This window comes from Euprymna scolopes, chromosome 3, assembly GCF_053919585.1.
Source record: "Euprymna scolopes isolate OS-2025 chromosome 3, ASM5391958v1, whole genome shotgun sequence".
Taxonomy (NCBI): Eukaryota; Metazoa; Mollusca; class Cephalopoda; order Sepiida; family Sepiolidae; genus Euprymna; species Euprymna scolopes.
Window position 1 is genome coordinate 122,824,764 of NC_136484.1, and position 22,673 is coordinate 122,847,436.

General features: G+C 33.8%; 1 non-coding gene across 1 annotated transcript; it reads right to left on the reverse strand.

The window, feature by feature from the left end:
• Window positions 1–11,524: 11,524 nt before the first annotated feature.
• On the reverse strand, window positions 11,525–11,647 carry LOC145265533 (U5 spliceosomal RNA). Its single transcript, XR_013864662.1, has one exon. It is a non-coding gene; the product is annotated as a U5 spliceosomal RNA (small nuclear RNA).
• Between the last annotated feature and the right edge of the window lie 11,026 nt (window positions 11,648–22,673).

The following is a 22,673-nucleotide window of genomic DNA, read 5'->3' on the forward strand; positions in this document are numbered from 1 at the left end:
AATTGGGTTTCAGCCAGAAATTTGACCTTTAAGGGGTCAAAGTTCAACGATTTGACCTTTGAAAACTTTACCAAACTACTCCCCCAATGTTAGGTCTAAACACTTGAAATTTTAAATGTAGGTTACTTGGACATGGATCAAACTTTTTAATTTGATTTGAGGCCAAAACAATAGATGTTAAGGGGTCAAAATTGGGGTCAAATTAAAAGAAAGTTTACCTCTACGGTCTCTATCAAATTACTTAGCCAATTTCTGGTCTAAACATTTTAAATAAACGGGATTCAGACATTGGACAAGCTTTTTTATTCGTTTTGGGTCGAAAATTTGAGCTGCCAAAGGGTCAAAGTTCAAAAGAGTTGACCTTTGCGGTGTCTAGCAAACTACTCAACCAATTTTATGTCTAAACATTTTAAATTTTACATAAAGGGTATTCAGACATGCTATAAGCTTTATAATCAGTTTTGGGGCAAAAATTTGACTGCTAAGAAGCCAAAGTTGAAAGAGTTGACCTTCGCAGATTCTACCGAATTCCTCCGCCAATTTTGGGTCTAAACACTTGAAATTTTAGATGTAGGTAATTTGAACATGGGTAAAACTTTTTATTTTGATTTGAGATCAAAATAATAAATGTTAGCTCAAAATTGGGGTCAAAGTTTTAAAAAATTGACCGCTGCGGTCTCTACGAAATTACTCGGACAATTTTTGGTTTAAACATTTGAAATCTTACAAAAAATGTATTCACCCGTAGGGAAAGTTAGGAGTAGTACAACAGGGCCGAGCAAATCTGCTTGTCATTAAAGAACACAATAAATTATTATTTACAAGAATTTATTGTTAAACGGATATTCCAAAAAATAATAAAATTTGCTTAATCCGCTGAGTTTTAAAGAATGCATACTTTTCATCAGAGGAAAGATATTATCAAATAGTTATTATAGCGAAGCTATGAATTTGCTGGAACTGGCATGAGTTGAAATTGCATTATATGAAAACTAGTTATAAATGCAAAAAAAAGCTAATTTGGATCTATTTGTCAACATTTTAGATCCGACTACTTCTGAGAGAACATTGATTCTAATGATCAATCCGCCTTTGGAAATAGCTAATAAGTGCATATCCTTTTATTTGGCTTTTTTAATTTTTAATTTCTTTTCTCATCTTTAATTTCCCTTTTCATTTTTAATTTCTTTTTAAATTTTAAATTTCTTTTCTCATTTTTAATTTCTTTTTCATTTTTGATTTATCTTTTCATTTTTAATTTCTCTTTACATTTTTAATTTCTATTTACATTTTTAATTTCTCTTTTCATTTTTAATTTTTCTTTTCATTTTTAATTTCTTTTTACATTTTAAATTTCTTTTTACATTTTTAATTTCTTTTTTCATTTTTAATTTCTTTTTACATTTTTAATTTCTTTTCTCATTTTTAATTTCTTTTTACATTCTAATTTCTTTTCTCATTTTTAATTTCTTTTTACATTTTTAATTTCTTTTTAAATTTTTAATTTCTTTTCTCATTTTAAATTTTTTTTCTCATTTTTAATTTCTTTTCTCATTTTTAATTTCTTTTCTCATCTTTTATTTCTCTTTTAATTTTTAATTTTTTTTCTCATTTTTAATTTCTTTTCTCCTTTTTAATTTCTTTTCTTAATTTTTAAAAAATTAAAAATGAGAAAAAAATTAAAAATGAACAGAGAGTTCATTTTTAATTTTTTTCTTATTTTTAATTTTTTTTACATTTTTAATTTCTTTTAACATTTTTGATTTCTTTTTACATTTTTAATTTCTTTTTTCATTTTTATTTCTCATCTCCTTTTTATTTCTTTTCTCATTTTTAATTTCTTTTTCATTTTTAATTTCTTATCTCATCTTTAATTTATCTTTTCATTTTTAATTTCTTTTCTCATTCTTAATTTCTATTTCAGTTTTAATTTCTTTTTTCATTTTTTTCTCATTTTTCATTTTTTTTTTCATTTTTGATTTCTTATCTCATTTTTAATTTCTCTTTTTATTTTTAATTCCTTTTCTCATTTTTAATTCCTCTTTTAATTTTTAATTCCTTTTCTCATTTCTACTGTCTCTTTTCATTTTTATTTCTTTTTTCATTTTTAATTTCTTATCTCATTTTTAATTTCTTTTTTCATTTTTAATTTATTTTTTCATGTCAAATTTCTTTTTTCATTTTAATGTTCTTTTTCATTTTTCATTTCTTATCTCATTTTTAATTTCTTATCTCATTTTTAATTTCTTTTTTCATTTTTCATTTTTATCATTTTTAATTTCTTTTTTCATTTTTAATTTCTTTTCCGATTATTAATTTCTTTTCTCATTTGTTACTTCTTTTTTCATTTTTAAGTTCTTTTCCCAATTTTTATTTATTTTTTATTTTTAATTTCTTTTGTTATTTTTATTTTCTCTTTTCATTTTTAATTTCTTTTCCGATCTTTAATTTCTTTTTTCGTTTTTCATTTCTTTTTCCATTTTTAATTTCTTTTTTCAATATTCCATTCAAAAAGACAATAACTTTTCCAAATAGAGAAATCAAATTTCCTCTGGTCAAACGATTTTGTGTAGGCTCTCTTCCTTTAGCCAAATAATTCCAAATTCAATTCGTTCTACCATTCGTAGGATGCATCAACACACCTCACTAGACATGCAGCAGATCATATGTTTACAAAACAAAGACTTTTAAAACGGGTTTTCATATAACTAAGTACATAATAATTACTATATTATAATAAGTACATAATAATTACTATATTATAATAAGTACATAATAATTACTATATTATAATAAGTACATAATAATTACTATATTATAATAAGTACATAATAATTACTATATTATAATAAGTACATAATAATTACTATATTATAATAAGTACATAATAATTACTATATTATAATAAGTACATAATAATTACTATATTATAATAAGTACATACTAATTACTATATTATAATAAGTACATAATAATTACTATATTATAATAAGTACATAATAATTACTATATTATAATAAGTACATAATAATTACTATATTATAATAAGTACATACTAATTACTATATTATAATAAGTACATAATAATTACTATATTATAATAAGTACATAATAATTACTATATTATAATAAGTACATAATAATTACTATATTATAATAAGTACATAATAATTACTATATTATAATAAGTACATAATAATTACTATATTATAATAAGTACATAATAATTACTATATTATAATAAGTACATACTAATTACTATATTATAATAAGTACATAATAATTACTATATTATAATAAGTACATAATAATTACTATATTATAATAAGTACATAATAATTACTATATTATAATAAGTACATACTAATTACTATATTATAATAAGTACATAATAATTACTATATTATAATAAGTACATAATAATTACTATATTATAATAAGTACATAATAATTACTATATTATAATAAGTACATAATAATTACTATATTATAATAAGTACATAATAATTACTATATTATAATAAGTACATAATAATTACTATATTATAATAAGTACATAATAATTACTATATTATAATAAGTACATAATAATTACTATATTATAATAAGTACATAATAATTACTATATTATAATAAGTACATAATAATTACTATATTATAATAAGTACATAATAATTACTATATTATAATAAGTACATACTAATTACTATATTATAATAAGTACATAATAATTACTATATTATAATAAGTACATAATAATTACTATATTATAATAAGTACATACTAATTACTATATTATAATAAGTACATACTAATTACTATATTATAATAAGTACATAATAATTACTATATTATAATAAGTACATACTAATTACTATATTATAATAAGTACATAATAATTACTATATTATAATAAGTACATAATAATTACTATATTATAATAAGTACATAATAATTACTATATTATAATAAGTACATAATAATTACTATATTATAATAAGTACATAATAATTACTTAAATTGTATCAAATTTTCTTTACTATTTCATCACTACTTAGCTAGAAATTCAGAAAAAGTCAGAAAATTAATATCTATGCTGATGATATAACTTTCTATTCTGCTGTTGTTTCTCGCCTGTCTCCCTCGGATCACTTGAAATATGCAGCTAATCTAGAAGTTGACCTGGGTTCAGTTGTTTGATCAATTTTTTTATTTCGAAAACAGAAGTTGACAAAACAAAATTAGGCACAAGGCCAATCAAAAAAGTGAGGAGAGGAAGGTCTATGGACATTCTTGTCACTGCACCTTTGAGTTTTCTAAGATAATCCTAGGTGGAGTTCTCAGTCACCATAAAAGCACATTTACACCAGGGGCTGTCCTACTGAATCAAGTCATTTGGGGGGGGGGGATATATATATATATATATATATATATTTATATATATAATTATATTTTTAAAACAATATATATGCCACTCCCCATGTGGGGGTACCAAATTGGTTAAAGGAAAAATTATTCCCAACTCGCATTTAGGTAAAAATGCACTTTCGTAAATAATTGAATTCATTCAAAACGTATCGCAAACACAAAAAAATAACGTCTATGTAAATCGCGATATATCCAAACAGTCAGTGAGGTGTACGAGGGGTAAGAATTTAGGCTTCTTAGCATGGGGTCCCGATTTCGAATCTCGCTAGATTCAGCCACTTTGATGAGTCGTAGATGACGGAACACGTGTCAGTGGATAATTATATTTTAAAAACAATATATATATATATATATATATATATATATATATATATATATATAGACTAGCTAAGAAACTAAACTAAACAAAGGCTTATCATAAGAGGTCAAGGGTCTAATAGGACCCAGAACCGTGTGCACCATGCTCAGGCATGGAACACCTACTCAAACTTGGAAGCTATATGCACACAAGCTCGCTACTCTAATCCATCTCCTGTCAAAGACCACAGGATTCAATCTTTTCCTATCACATCTGATCTTGATCTGCAATTTGTGCTGGAAGAATAATATCAGATTCTGATCAGCTAAAGATTCAACCCCACCTTTCTCATTCAGTCACAACATCCACACCACCATTCTTGTTATAGACTGGATCGCAAGAAACACCATCCATCTCTCCCTGTCCCATAGCAGCCCAGCATTATGGATGATGTAGGATGCATCAAGTCGGAGTGGATTCTCTGGTTCAATACTAGCCATCACCTCATTGACATATTGGCGTTACTGCTGAAGTTCATGGCATTCAGAAAAAGCATGATCCGGCATTTCCTCTGCTGTAGTCTTGGAACAGAGACACTTGGGCAACTCCACTAGTTTGGCACTCTGTTACATAGCATTGAGGAATAACACATTTCAGGCCAACCATCAGGTCAATAAAAACTCAGAGTTGTTGAGATGACTCGAACCTGACTCCCAACTCCACCAATGTGGATCTCCTCCCTAGACAAACCTAAACGCTCACCATCAGGTCATCAGTAGCTCCGCCTCACTAATTCCCTTATAGAGTTCTTTTCTAAAAGTCCATGAAAGGTCATGGGACCATGTGAGCTTCCTGAGCACGACTTGGCGCTCTCTGAGGAACTGTGTGTCACCCATGACCTACAGCAAGCCTCAACTGAGTGGTCGAGGAAGAGGTCAGGAAAAGCGTTGACGACTGCGGGATTCCATGCAGGTTTCTCTGCCAAGGTTCAACTCAGGAAAGCCAGACTTTCAGCATTCTAATGACACCTCAGGTCAGGCAGTCCCAAGCCTCCTGCACAAAGACATTGAACACAAACCTGTTTGTGGACCCCATGTCGCTCCCTGTCCCAAAGAAGTGAGGATAGGCGGCTTTGGAGGGTCTTTAGGTAATTTGAAGGCAGAAGTACAACCAGTCAGTAGAGAATGAGAGGAAAGACGTAAGTGGCACACCTCTCCGCTATACATTTTAAGGAAAATTTCCTTCGAACCCATGGGCTTCAGCCTTTGATTGTACCTCCAACCAATTCTTTTGGAGCTGGAGACCCGATCTGAACCATATACCAAGGATCTGAACCGGACTATTTATCCAATTGAAGAGAGCCAGAAAAGTGGTGCCATCATTCCAAGCCCCAATCGCAGACCGACTGACTTACTCCGGTTGATTTTTGCCCCCGTGATCTTTTTGTACAGCGTGAGCATCTCTGTCATCACTTCAATCTCTTGGAATCACAACACAAAGATGTTGCTATGTGATGTCATCAGGGAACATGGAGACCCTGGCTCTCGATCCATCAGGCAATGCGATCCCGTGCAGGACCAGACTTGCCTCCCCACCTTAGCTTGCGAAGTAGAAGCTTCAATGCTAGGACATAAAGCAGAGGCGACAATAGACAGTTCTGATGCACCGACCAGGAGATGGGAAAAGATTTTGAGTATTTTCCATTGACTTCACCATTGCTGTCAGCGCACACTATGGCACGGAGATCTATCTGCAGAAGTCCAGTTTAAATCGGGTGGTCTCTAAAACAGATGCCAGGAAGCGATGGTCGACCCTATCGAAAGCTTTGGACTGATCGAAATTGAACAGTGCGGCTTCCATGTCATCTTTTATCCCTCTAAGATCGTACGGATCAGGTGCATGTTATTCTGAATTGATCTCCCTTTCACGGCATAGTTCTGCTAAGGTTCAATTAAGTCACTAATAACAATCTGTAGCCTATTTGATAGGACCTTGGCTGAAATCTTTAATTCTGTGTTTAGCAGATTTACGGGCCTGTAAATCATCTAGCTCTTCCCTGCCATGCCTCTTCCTCAGCAATGTGATCACTCCTTCAGTGACTTCACCTGGGAAGGAACTCTCATCAAACCAATGGTTGAACACATCCATCATTTGTTACCCTATGAAATTGTTTGTTTAGTTCTGTTAAGAATTGTGTATTTCACTTGTATGCATGTCACTTTTCTTCCAGAGACTCATTACTCTTTCTGTTCCTTATAAAGTTAGTTATCTCTCACACCTGAGACTATTCTTTATCTCTACAAATCAATTAGCAGACTGGATGGAGTACTGTTGTCATATTTGGGCTGGTGAATTTCTGGCCCAGTTGAGGGTTCTTGATGAACTGCAGAAATGCATCTGCAATTTAATTACCCCCCCCCATCCTTCCTTCTTCTCCTCTGCATCGTCTCTCTCTCTCTCTCTCTCTCTCTCTCTCTCTCACTCACACACACACACACACACACAAGTGGTGTTGCTAGTCTCAGTCTTTTCTACAAATACTATTATGGCATGTATATACGCATAATCACGTTGACACACTGGTTTTCATTAGATCACCGAAGTTAAGCAATGTTGAGCCTGGCTAGTACCAGATGGGTTACTCGTTGAGAAATTCTAGGCACTATATGTGCTCTGCACTTACCTTGGCATTGTTTCCGGTTGTCTTGAACCTCCACTTGCCACTGGTATTTAATAACGCTGACTCAGGAGAAGTGGAGTTGGAGATTATGCAACTCTTGCCATAAAAATTCCACACGCAGGTATCCTTACAGTGGGTATTCATAGTCTGTCAAGCCACTACCATTATGGCATGTGGTCTTCAGAAATGTCTAATCTATTCCTTGCTTCCTTTGTTCCAGCTCGTTTAACTCATTGGTCTAGTGGTCTTCATCAGTTCGCTTATTGTATTACAGCTTCCTATTCTACTAGCTTTCCTTCTAAGAACTGCAAACTTGTGGAACTCTTTTCCTACTTACTGTTTTCCTTTTACCTACAGCCTTGGTCTTTTCAAGACTAAGGCCAATAGGCATATTTTCATTTTGCAATAACCATCTTTTGTTTTTGTTAGCTTCTTACATCAAGTGACTTCATACTTTGTCTGGAGCGATTTATTTATTTCTGAAAAATTACAATTCTCAATTTAAATTAGGCACAAGGCCATTCAAAAGTGTAGGGAAGGAAAGGTCTATGGCCATCCTTGTTACTGTGCCTAAGATTTGTCTATCATTTTCTGAGCTAGAATCTCCAATCACCATCCATAATACCACATTCACTCCAGGGGTCGTCCTACTTAAGATTCCCAAATCGATTTTTTTTTTAAATAAATATGTACATAAATAAATAAATCGTTTTTTTCCCCACCCTCATTGGCGTGAGGGTGGGGAAAAAACGATTTATTTATTTTATCAAATATTTTTTTTTAAATAAATATGTACATAAATAAATAAATCGTTTTTTCCCCACCCTCATTGGCGTGAGGGTGGGGAAAAAACGATTTATTTATTTTATCAAATATTTTTTTTTAAATAAATATGTACATAAATAAATAAATCGTTTTTTCCCCACCCTCGTTGGCGTGAGGGTGGGGAAAAAACGATTTATTTATTTTATCAAATATTTTTTTTAAAATAAATATGTACATAAATAAATAAATCGTTTTTTCCCCACCCTCATTGGCGTGAGGGTGGGGAAAAAACGATTTATTTATTTTATCAAATATTTTTTTTAAAATAAATATGTACATAAATAAATAAATCGTTTTTTCCCCACCCTCGTTGGCGTGAGGGTGGGGAAAAAACGAACTCATTGAATACTTATGAGATGATTTATAACAAGAATTTGTTTCCTTTCGATTTGAAAATGGCCAAATTGTAATCAATGGGGAGCAGTCCTTCAGTAATATGTTCCATAGGAAGGGGAGCCTTTACAAAAACGCCATGACCATAGAAATTCTGCATGGCGCATCACCTTTCAATGTGGTAACAAAGCGAGCTCTTGCTGTGAATGTCTTTCAAGGAACCAAAAACTGTAGCTCAACCAACTTTCACGAATTTACCATGAAATGAAGTTAAAAATTTATAAGGTTAAATGATAGTATTATCGTAGATTAAAACTCTCATCTATAGCCCCCACCACCACCATCACCCTCTCCTCACCCCCACCACCACCATCACCCCCACCTCCAACCCCCATAACGGCAAACAATGATATGACACTTTTTAGGCGATTATGTAAAAAATTTGGCACGGAGAAAAGAAAATTAAAACCCAGAAATTTTGAATTTAAAATGGGGGATTAGTTTACTTTAAATTTATATACGAAATCGACCCCCCACCACCACCTCCGATGATTTTGAAAGAGATTACTCTAATTAGTCAGAGTGATTTTCACCGATAATCTGTTCTATCCTCTTTCGGTGAAGGAAAAATTCTTCTCAATTGTTATTTATGCCCCAACCTTTTGGGGAGCTGGATCATCCCTTTATTGTATTCTAACTTTGTCTTAAGGGGAGAAGTAAGTAAACAGGTACAATAACAAATTATTCACATAAAAGAACTGTTAATAGCACAAGATCGCAGTGTAGTATCTGCTTTGATGCTACACTTCACCTTTTTCTGTCCTTGGTCAGTGGAGGAAAAATCCTTCATGACTGAGACAATTTTTATTTTTGTTCTTATTCAGAGTGGCCCTTTTTAGAGAGCTGGATTTTCCCCACATTAAAAACCGACCTTGTGTCTAACTCTGCCCTCGTGGGGAGGCAAGTAAATAGGAATAGTCAACAAATGCATAAATTTGATAAATAAACATTGAATTATTTTTTCTCCAGTTGGAAGTGCTTTTCCCAACCTTAAACCCGACCCCTCAGTCAAAGGCCGTCATAGGTCAAGGGGGAATCAAAGTGCTTTGCCGAATGCTGAGCTACGCTTAGAGATGTGCCAGGGACCAGTGTCCTCACACTGCTTAGGGAGAAGCTTTATCAGCTACAAGTGGTGGTTACCGCTTCAGATCCCCTTAGGGAGCGGCTGGGATGGTTGGAGGAGGAGATCCGCTCACAATGGAATTGGCCACCAGAACAGGACTTTCTTAACAATTCAGAATATTTCCTGACCTGACAACTGGTCCAAAACGCACTGCCCCTCTTTGCTAAAGTTCACAAGGAAGGCACAAGAATCACGCCCTGGTGTATGCGGACGAAACTGAAATAGCCGAGCACACATTTTTTTCTCTTGCAGCCGACTCCGGGAACTCATGGAGTATGTCAGAGAGTAACAGCTCAGATCGATGGCGAGTGCCCACTTTTCCTTGAGACAACATACATTATTGACAACATAGATCCGCCACTGCTCGGGGAGAAAAGAATGTTTTTGTTCTGGCCATCCTAGCAGTAGTGAAAATGGTGACTAGGATCACCGGCCTCAAAAAGGTCTACGAGGGGACATCTGTTCCAGATCGTGATCTAATCGTTTACTTTAAACATTTGCTTAAAATAAACATCAGATGCGATTGGAAGAGGTTGCCTTAGTGGATTTCAGAAAGAGGTGGGTGCTTAACACTAGCTTATGCATCTGTTGAGGGGCCAGGTTTGAATTCGTGCTTCCTCCGTAAAGCATGGCACACATGGTCCTAAGTTCTTCGGAACTTCTTCCTTTAGTATAGCTTAGGTTGTTAAAAAGACTCTTGGCTGCTGGTACAAAGAGATCCCATTCCTGTTTTGTGTTTTGGTACTAGCGAACCTCCAAGTTTGCCGAATCCATTCATCCTTTTCTATTTGCCTCCGGTTCCTTCTACCCCCGACTTTCCCTCCCTAATATTTTTCTCCCCACATCCTACAGCAAATCACCCCAACTAGAGACCGTCTTGCTTGTTTTCGGTTCCTCGGAAAATAGTGAGCGATCTAACACTTAGAATAGGGTCCAGAGGGACCATACTAACACATTCCAATAAGCATTTTATTTATTTCAATCTTTTCTTTTTGGGGGTGTATTTTTAGCTTTGGCCCGTTCTCCACTACAAACTTTTTATCAAATTCAAAAACTTTTTAAAATGAACATTTTTCCCTTTATCATCACAAATGACACACAAAAAAAGTGTTATGCACACGCACACACAAACACACGATTGTACATAATTTTTTATACAAACAATGGAGTATTTTACTAAATAGGTTTAACTCCACGGGGTGAATGTGGTATTGTGGTAAATGGTGTCAGTCAAGAGTAATCTCTAAAGTTATAACGACAAATAGAAAGACCCTGTACCCTTCCCCAATTTCTTATAGGCCTAAGTTTTTTGGATGTAATTTATCATTTTTTTGTTTCAAACTTAATTTGTAATTTTGCAATCAATAAACAATATTTTATAACTAACTAGCTCTACCTACGTATTGAGCACTTTTGAAGTAAATACTTAAAGTTTACGCATAAATTTATACTTTCGTATATTAATTTTATGAGTAAATGAAGTATATATATATATATATATATATATATATATATATATATATATATATATATATGTGTGTGTGTGTGTGTGTGTGTGTGTGTGTGTCGTATATTTTCGGGATATAAAGCTTTAAAAAGACACTCAAGTTAAAAAAATCATCTTTAAGCACGAATATTTCATAAGACACCGGCTCTGTCTAGACTAAATAAACATGATTTCGCGAATAATAGTAACGACATATATTTAGTAAGTTGTTGTCGTATATATTAAATGTGTAATTATTATTTAAAATTGTCTGTTTTTGGGTTTCTTTTTACCCTACAGTTAAGTAGGGTTTCAAAAATAAGTCTATAGACTCATTGATTTGCTCCCGGCCACGGAAATCTTTAGTAAAAGGCGAAAGATTTATCCGCAATTCATGACCGGAAACCAGAGTTGTACAATTTTATCACGGTTACGCTATAATATATATGCAGCTATGCTTACGACCTACCACGATCTTGCTTTTAGCTTTTACGATAATTACAAATTTTATATTGTATAGATTTTAGAAATTTATGCATAAAATCAATTATATATGTATTATAATTAAATGTCTGTATGAATTTGAGTAAATTAATTCATATTATTATTAAAAAGTAAATTTTTTCCAGTAAAATATGTTATCTAGTGTGATGACCTTCACCTTTGTACTACAGAAGTTAACTGAGGCGACAATAAAAGCTAACTTTTAAAATGATTTTGTTTCGACAAATTTTGTATTTCAAATTTCAATTTATTTATTTTAAATTAGTATTTTACTTTCGAAAACTCACAAATTAGTCAAATTAATCTAAAACTTTTATGCTTGCTTTTTCACAAAACAAACACACAAACACAAAACAAAGACACGCACATGGCTTTCCGTCGTTTCGTAGTTTATTTTTTGTGGTCGATAAATTAGTCCTTTTTTCACGGATGTTGTCGCTGTTTTTCTCATATAGAAAAACAGTGAAATTTATTTAGTGTATTTTTTTTTTAATAGTATTTTCAAGTTTAATTAAAGTTTTACAGTATCATTTTTTTTTAATTGTTAGGTGAAAGTACAGAATAGATACACAAACTCCCCAGTCCCTCATGTTAAAAATGGCTTTCTAAATAATAACCTTATTATTTCAGCGCAGATCAATAAGTGTATGAGTACCTTTTATTTTCTTGAATAAAAAAAAACTACTCGACGAGAACACGACTGGTTTTGTTTTAACAATTTAAATTGGCGGCCGTACACGAGTGAGAGCGAAATATGCATCGGCTCCGATGTTGTACGCAGTTCGTTCGAAGGAGTCATCATTATATCGAAAAGGAAAGAAATTTTGGCGTGTGTGGCCCTGTTTTTCTTGTTTTTTTGCATTATGTTTTTTTTATGGATATTTTTTTTTTTTGACGTCGTGTTTTTTGTTTTGGGAATTGGATACATTTTTATTTTTGACCGTGTTGTTTTTGTTGGGATGGATTTTTTTTTTCTTGCTTTGTTTTTTATGGCTATTTTTTGTTTGGCCGTGTTGTTTTTTTTTGGGGGGGGGCAAAAATTTTAATTTGGCTTTAACTTTTCGATTTTCGGATTATTTTGTTATTGTTGTTATTTTTTTAACCGGTGGGGGGGGATGGGCACAAGTCCCAAACATTTAAAAACATTAGAAACACTTCAAACATTGTAAACCATAAAAAATCACGGTAACATAAGTGCATAAGCACCAAAATTGTTTTTGTTTTCATTTTGTTTTGTAAGAAATTCTCTTACTCGTTTTTGCCTTGGGCAGAATGAAAGAGACACAGAAAAGCAACAAAGGCTCACCTTAAATCCAAGAATATTTTTATTACAAGAAGGTAAAAATGAGTCTGTATTGCAAAAGAGTGCCCTCTTTAGCTTCAGTCAAATGGCGGGTAGTTCATGCCTTGAAAGGCGAAGGTAGTTTTCTTCTTGTGGAAGATGCTGGTAGAACAGTCGAGTAGGGTTTTTTTATTCAAGAAAATAAAAGGTACTCACTCATAAAGGTTTTTTTATCGCTACAAGTGCTACTCTGGCCTTGCACAAATTTTCCTGTTAATAATTACCTACAACTATAATCTCCGCTCAAAAATAATATCTCCACCCCGCCAAAAAAAACACGGCCAAACAAAAAAATTCCATCTAACAAAAAAAAAAAAACGGCCCCCAAAAAATATTCATCTCCCAAAAAAAACAACATAATAACAAAATAATCCGAAAAGCACAAAGTTCAAGCCCCCCCCAAAAAAAAAGGCCACACACGCCAAACTCCTTTCCTTTTCAGAATAATAAACGTTCCCTCGAACGAACTGTGTACACCATCAGAGCCGATGCGTATTTCGCTAGAGGAGCCTCAGCCTCACTCGTGTACGTCAGTCATTATTTTTTATTCAAAAATAAAAAATTCAATTGTTCAAAACATTTTTTTTATCCATCAAAAAAAAAAATCATAACAAAATAATCCGAAAAGCGCAACCGCAACGTTCAAGTCAAAATAATGTTGGAATTTTTTTTTTTTTGTACCAATAATGTTTACATTTATTTTTTTATCTGGTTCTTATATATGATTTTGTGTATTTCGTATCCTTTATGATTTTTAGTTTCGTATATTTTGGATTTGTATGAAACTCCCTTTAATTTGAGAAAAGGAAAATGCTAGCTCTGTGATGACGTCACGAGTCCAGCGCGAGATTCTTCCTTTTTTAGAAATTCCGCTGACGTGGAGATTGAACGTAGTTTCATTGCCCGGCGCTGAGAATAGAATTTTGACAAGCATTCTTCAAAGAAGAAAACCCCAGGAAGAATATCCGTATATGTGACGAGACATACTTATGAAAACTATCTACGTGACTACGGTTTTGCCCGTATTTTAGAAGGAGTGAAATTATTTTAAAGAAAATACCCTTTTTTTACGTGACAAGGAATTTTGGAATCTCCTATCCGGACAAGCGACGAGGTATTGCTTCTGAAATTCATCTGTGTGTCTACGGTTTGCACGCAAGCATGGAGGGAGAGAAAATTCTAAAAGGACTTCAAACAAAAAAAAGAAAAAGGCACGTGCCTGACTGGCTTTCAATTTGTGAGTACGCTCCTAAAATTTGTTTCATATGCGAGTGTGATTAGGAGATACTATTTTGAATATTATTATTGAATTCGTTAATGGATACACACATCTTTATAAGAACCAGTGTTGTTATTTTTTTTCATAATATCTTACCTTGGCGTTTCATAAGTTTAATGCCCACAAAGGGAAAAATTTGCAACTTATTATTGTAAATAAAATTTCTTCTTCGTTTCAAAGCAAGACGTTTATATTTTATTCTCTACCCCCTCCCCTTCTTTTGTTTCATGCTGTTCTTTTTTTTTTTTTTCAGGTTAGTTACTTTAGCGTCGAATTTATGTGGAAGCAAGATAAAATTCCGACAATAATGATAATAAAAAAAAAAAAACGAGCCCACACACGCCAAAATTCTTTCCTTTTCAGAATAATGAACGCTCCCTCGAACGTGCTGCATACATCGGAGCCGATGTATTTCGCTATGGGGGCCTCACTTGTGTATGTCCGCCAAAAATATAATTTGAAAAATGTTCGGCGGACCTGATTGAGCTTAAATGATTTTTTTTTTTTTTTTTTTCACTTTTTCTTATTTTTTATCGTGGATTATCATCGATTGCAGACAAGATGGTCCAAAAGTTGTCTGAAGTATTTTTGTGGTATTTTTTCCAAGTTTAAAAAAACAGAATTTTATTGCATATATGTGTCCGTATATCCAGATTGCATTTTTTAAATTCACCAGCTGTGACAATCGGGCTTTAGTAGGGTGTATTCCAATTCCTGCTGTAGCTGTTCATTTGGATCTGAAATCATAAAAAATTGGTCTGTCATCTCATAAGCAATAACATACTGAATTTTCAAGAGTCTATTAGAATTTTAAATGCCTGTTCAAAAAAAAAGTCTGGAAACTTATTGAAGGCAACTCATATGTTAAATATTTTTCTTGATTCAATTCAGCGTTGCAGAAAGCATTGCATTTGAAACATACTTCAGAGCTAGTAGTTGGTCTCCATAGTAATCCTTCCTGACTGAGGCAGGTCAAGAATGAAGTAGAATCATGATTTAACAAATCGCAACAAAGTGAAGAATTTCATATAAGTTTCCCAAACTGGAAAATAATTCAAAGGTCCTATTTAAGGGATTGCCACAGAAGTCATGAGTTCCCAAGAATGCTTCTTTGATGAGGAGGAGCGGGAAAATCCTCAAAAAGAATGTTTCTGTTTAGAACACAATTAAAGCATGATACTTGACTTTTGCATTTTAAACTTTAATGCAAGCCTTCTATCTTCTATCTATCTATATAAAAGCGAAAATGTGTGTTTGTATGTATGCATGTGTGTTTGTGTGTCCGCTAAAAACTTTCGACAGACAGAACAAAAATTCACAAACTTGGTATCATATTGAAGCTCCATCCTTCGCCCGAAAAATATCGAAAAATTGGCCAAAAACGTTAATTTTTTCACCCTGAAATCAACAATTTTCTACAAGGAGGGGGAGTCAACAAAAACCGTCCTCTCATGACGAGATCGGTTCTACGCATGCGTCAGATGACGTCATGACCTGATTTAGTTTAAATAGTTGAAGAACTGACAAAAATTTCATGTACGTCATGTTAGCTCAGTTGGTTAGAGCGTTAGGTCATTATCTAAACGTTTTGGGTTCGAATCGTGGTGTGAGATGTCTCTTTTTTTTCGATTTTTTAAATTTAAATATTGAAGCAGGGTTATTTAAGCGATTTTTCATGTAAAGTTCGTTTTTCTGTTTTTATTTTTACTTCGCTTATTCTTAGGTTTTCATTAACACCCCCACCCCCGACCGACCACACACACACAAAAACACCCGGGTACCCACCGATTTTTTAAATTTTAATATCGAAACAGGCTTATTTAAGCCATTTTTCACGTGTTTTTTTTTGTTTTGTTTTCAGTTTTAATGTTCGTTTTTCTGTTTTCTTTTTTGTTTTTTCGATTTTTACATTTAACATCGTTTGTTTACCTTACGTTAGTTGTTTTTGTGTTTTCTTTTGGATGTTTTGATTATCCCCCCCAACGCCCAAGTACCCCCCGCTTAAGTTTTAGCGTTTGTTTATCTGTTTTCTTTTTTTACTTCGCTTATTCTTAGGTTTTCATTAACACCCCCCACCCCGACCGACCACACACACCTCCAAACACTCGGGCAACGCCGGGTACTTGTTTTCTTTTTTGTTTTTGTTTTTTTCGATTTTTACATTTAACATCGTTCGTTTGCCTTACGTTAGGTTTTTTTTTTTCGATGTTTTGATTACCCCCCCCCCCGGGTACCCCCCCGCTTTAGTTTTAACGTTTGTTTTTCTGTTTTCTTTTTTTACTTTGCTTATTCTTAGGTTTTCATTAACAACCACACACACTTCCAAACACTCGGGCAACGCCAGGTACCCCCCTTTCGCTAGTCTATAAATATAAAAGTGAAAATGTTTGTGTGTGTGTGTGTGTGTGTGTGTGTGTGTGTGTGTGTGTGTGTGTGTGTGTGTGTGTGAGTGTGTGTGTGTGTGTGTGCGTTTTCGTGTATGTCCAAGAAAGGCTTTTTTCTGAGAACCGATCGGTCGCCTCACAACTTTTTAAAACTTTTTATATCGCGCCTAAATGATAATATCTACGAGTTACAAACTGGGGTCGCCTGTCTATTTAATTTGCCCGACTTTCAAAACATAAATATTCAACAATTTTCGATTGCCACATGTGCATTAAGCTTTTTTGTATAGAAAAAAAAAAGAAGCGAACAGGCTCGCGCTAAGTCCCGCACTCAAAGTTTACGTCATTAACTCGTCAAAAACGGGCACCTGCCAAGTTTTTTTTTCACACTTTATTATTTTCCAACTGTGCGCCGAGGCTTCATTTTTTTTTTTTTTAACACCCAACGATTTTTCTTTTCATTTACCCAAAAACACACACGCCTACAAACACCCGGGCCTTCGGGACAAGATCACAGTGTAGTATCTGCTCTTCAGATGCTCCACTTCAATTTCTTGTTCTCTGTCAGTGGAGGAGAAATCCTTCACGACTGAGACAATTTTTATTTTTGTTCCTTTTCCCCACGTTAAAAAACGACCCTGGTGTCTAACTCTGTCCCGTGGGGAGGTATTGCAAATAGGTACAAACGCCCGGGCAACGTTGGGTACCCCACACTAGTTATATATAAAAGTAATTTCATAAAATCAACAGTAGGTTTTCTAAAATAAGCCTGTTTCGATATTGTGGACTAAGTCACTGCAGGGAGGCATATGAAGTTGATTGAAAAATGGACAACTTCACTGATTTCGATGACAATAAAAGTATGGGAGTGTGAAACATTCCATTGCGAGCAATGTCGGGTCTCCCTACTCGTTCTAAATAAAAACTAATGCCTGATGTACAGAGGGAAAAAATCCCTATTTAAATAAGATTCTTAATAAGTATAACATTTAAAAAAAGTGAATGACATCGAGTGAATTTAGAAAGAAAAAAGAGAACCAGATGCATTCAGTTAATTATTGCAGTAAGAGCAAGCATCACCAATATTTTTGGATAACTGAAAGAATGGCGAGCATCGGCAGCACAATAATTCTGTAGAAACAAAAACTTGGAAGCAAAAGCATAAACCTGTCACCAGTCATATTGGAGTTGCAATAAAAATAAAACAAAAAGGATAGTTGTTGTTGCCTCACCACCTCACTAATCCTCTTGCCTTCTTTAGATAGGATTGAAACCGCTATTTTCAGACAATGCTCACCTGGAACCGTAGAGATACAACACCTCTATCCTCTGTGCCATAGACCCCAAAATGTGATCACTGTTGGATTTTGTAGTCTTATAAATTCAATTTTGTGCTCTTATCTGCTCTTCCATTGCCGGGTTCATACTGAATCATACATATTACTTTTTTTTTTTTAATCCTTTGAAATGAGGCTTCATAATTTGTGTAATCATTCTTTTGTTTCAATCCTACCCAAAGCAGGCCAGAGGATTAGTTGGCCAAAACATGGTGAGACAACAACTATGGAAGGCAGTAATTACTGGGGATACAGTTACAAGACTCAGCATTCCTATCCCATTGCAGTTAACTGAAGAAGGCTTGAAGAATAGTTGGGTGAAACAACAAGTGTGACCCTTTGATCGTCCAAGTCAGTATCTTGGTCAACAGCGACTAGATGTGACTTCTTCATACATGCAGGTACCCGTTGAGTGCGTGGATTAGTCTTCAATTCGTGGTCGGATGTTCGTCGGTGCTTCTCACATCAGGATTGATATGCCGTCACCTTGCCAGTTTGTCATATGCTAAAATAATAATTCACAATTCTTCCTCCATCAGGAAGACAATTCCATGCACAAGAAAAAAAAAAACAACTGTTCTTTTAGTCTACTGATTAATTTTCTAGAAAAATGATATGCACATATATAATATATACAATTGTCTTTACAATACAAGGTTCAATAATGTCCGACTTCACTAGGTCTACATTTAGATTTCACTTTTCTCTTTCGATATAGCGGAGAAGAGTGGCGTGGAAAGAGGTGGGGGGGGGCGATTCTCTACAAGTTTGTTCTCGCTTTTACCGACTGCGGCTTCTGTCTCAAACTCTCGTTTTTTGACTGTGCACTCCGTTAAATATTCAGGGGTGGGGGTGAAACCGCGGTTGTTCCCTGGATCAATCATACCCAACAACGTCACCCCAGAAGGGAGTCCCCCCCCTCACAAGTGCACCTGTTGATCTGCAAACGATTCTCTTGACCTAATGGGGTCACCCTGTGATCCCCAGTATGAAGCACTGAACTTGAATTATAAACATAATTTCTCCAGAACCCTGAGTCGTTACTTGTTTTGAAGTACAAACTTCCAAACTGACATTTTTTGTTGATTTTCATAAAAGTGAAAGTCACAAATCCTAATCTTTCTGTCAGCAGGGTTTTTCGCGATCACCCAGGCACACCGATGATAATTAAAAGAATAAAAGAATCATATGCAAATGATGGAAAAGAATGTGTACAACGACAGCAAAGGTTCATGTGGGTGATAAGAGGATTTGGAAGCACGAATCAGTGCGAAATAAAATTTTAAAACAAGAGGCAATCCAAACTTTCAATAAAAAAAATGATCAGACGACCGGATGTTGTTGGACAAGTTACAGACATAGCAACAGAAAGAAGAGGAAAGACTTTTTTTTTAAATCCCACAAAGCAGGACAATGATGTGGAGACGTGGTGATGTAAGAGACTTTTAAATCATGTGTTCAACGCGGCAAGGTTTTATCCACTACATGGCAAACTAAGAGACTTTTAAAACAAGATGTAATGTGCTATTTTGGAAAGTACCATGAATAAATGTCTTTATTTCAACTAGAAAAAAGCAGAGTTTCCTGTTTTTGTTCCACATGCAACATGTGAGTCCATGTTGACACGTAACAACAATATTACGCTAATGATCTGTGTGAGAAATTCTAGTGTGTACGTAATAATGATAAAAAAGATAATGACACACCAAGTGTTTTTATAATAGTTATTTAATACTACATTCTAGAAGTTTCTCCTTCCCGTCATCACCTCTTTTAGGAGAGGCTGGTTGGCTGAGATACACACGCACCTAAGGGAATGCTGATTTGTCTAAGACAATTTTTTATAGTTAATTTTTCCTATTTATATATTATTTAATTATTAGAATTCTTTTGAGATAAGTAATTTATATATTTTTATTTATTTATTTGCAGGCTATTATCTTCATCTTTTTATAGTTGTTGTTTCATGATGTTTCGGCTAACTATTCCTCTGGTCGGCTTTGGGTAGGATTGAAACCACTATCTTCAGACAATGCTCATCTGGAACTATTCCTATTCTATTGCCTCCTCGCAAGGGCAAAGTAAGATACAAGATCGGTTTTTAATAAAATAGACTAAGTATAATATTAAAGCATTGTTTTTTAATTTTTTTCTTCCTTTGAAGATTGTAACGCTGGGTATGGGGCAACCAAAACAGCTGCCAACATTGCCCTGCTTTTTATTGAAACCAACAGAGCTCTTTAGTATCCTCATTGTTTTCTTAAGTGCAATTGTCTGGATCTCTTTTGCATTTGGTTCACCAGGAATATTAGTTAGGTAGGACTTCAGGTTCTTCTTCATAAGCCCTGTGGCACCTATAATAACTGGTATGATTGATATCTCCCTAAGATTCCAGTTTCTTTTCATATCATACATGAGACCTTGATATTTGGTCTGTTTCTCCCTTTCAGCTCTGTTCAGACCTCCATCATTAGGGACACTCACTTCAACCAAGGTTGCAACTTTCTCTGACTTATTCCATATAACTATGTCAGGTTGACAGTGCATCCATCTGTGAATGGCAAAAGGAAAGGTTGGAAGTATTATCTCTTGTCTTAATTCCTTGTTTGTGTTTGTTTTTTTAGTCTTCCTTACTATTAGCACTTTATTTTTATGAACACCTACAATAACAGCAGTGTTGAAATATTTTTTGTTATAATTACGAAGGTATGACTACAAAAAAAATCGAAAGGTTATATTTAAAAACATAATAAGAACTGACCAATGAGATAGAACCACATTCTGCTATCAACCAATCAGAGACTGGACTCACTCCATAAAATATACTGAATTTGAATATTAAACTGTGCCAGTTGGCACAGTTTAATATTCAAATTTAAAATCGTTAAATACAATTTAGGCGCGCAGTGCAATTAATTGTTTTGGCGCGTTAAAAAAATGAAAAATGACACCCACGCAAATTCCGGTGTGACCTTTATATACCAAAGGTGCGGACCTAGTTGAAAGCACCCCATGTGATGTCTTCCGTCCAATGGAATTCCTCCTAGGACATATTTTAAAACTGATTTTCTAGAGCTCGTTTGGAGCCGATCAAATCATATATAAACATGCACAAACACAAAATCTATCTCTTTAGTCTCTTAGCCTTTCGAGCATTCTTTCGTCTCTTTAAACTCTTCCGACTCATTCAACGCTTTCTCATTAGGACTTGCCATGCGTGCAAACATCAATTATTTTATTTCCACTGCTCCGCGCATTAATACTCTCTTTTAACAGACGAACATTAATATTGTCTCTGTTACATATTTGAACATTCAAAGAACACAAAAAAAGAGACTCTCCATCTTTCATATGAACTCAAAAAAAAGGAACTCTGAAACATTGAGAACTATGTTTTGCTTGTTATTGTTTGTTATTTCTATTCCGGAAATAAACCTCCGTTTGTGTTACACATAAGATTTCTTATTTTCATTTTTATTATTTGTGGAGGAAGTCAGTTCCCCAAAAAAAAGTCCAGACGACCCCCACACAACTAATCAGAGACTGGACTCACTCCATAAAATATACTGAATCTCTTTGAATTACTGCACAGAACTTTTCGTCTTCACATGAGAAGGAACTCTTCTCTTTGTATTTGACTGCAAGATTTTATAATTCAAAGCTCACTGGATTGCCATTTTGTTTGGAACAGGATTTCTTTTCTCTTCAAAAACTAAAATGGCTAACACCTCAAAAAAAAAATAGATATGTACTTTTAGCCATTGGTAACACCCAGTTTACATTTCAGTATAATGAAATTAAATTTAAATGAAACCAGATAATTGCTTAAAGCATGTTTTATTTATAACTCACGACAGCTGGCCAAAGGATTCTATGGTAGAATGCCACCATAATTATGCAACACATGTGCTCTATTGATTGCTATTCTTTTATTACCCATGGAATGGATTTCAGTAGCACTGTTGTATAATACTCGTATAATTTTAAATGGTTTGCAGTATGAAGTGCTCCGGTATAAGAAAGACAGGCTTTCAAACGAGGGATGTGGGGCGGATATAAAATCAAATTTAACTGGAAACAACACAATCATAAAACGTGAAACTAATTTCACTCATCTTTTGCAAAGTGAAAGATCGATTTCCAATTCATAATCGATACATTTAAAACATCAATCAATAAAACAATTTCGAATATGAACGTCTTGTTCTTTTTTGATGATCAAATTAGTTAATCAATTAAATCGCTTCCTTGCATCTCATCTTTTGACGTCTTTAATGGTGCGTTTACATTTGAATTACTCACTTAATGTAACCATATATATGAGCTGCAAAGAGCTGTGCCACCGGTGAAGTTGGGTTAGGGTGAAGAATTATTAGGGGCGTAAAATTTCAAAAAGAAAACGATGTAATACAATAATTACGTGATAATTCATCAAATGTTTCTCACTCTCAATTGGTTGTTCTTCTATGATCGAAACAAATCTGTAATTGTGCCAAAGTTTTTGTTTGGAAAAATGATTAATGAGATGATAAAATCTTAGATATTTAAAGCTAACAAAATTGTTATTTATTTATATATTGTCACGGGAAAATCG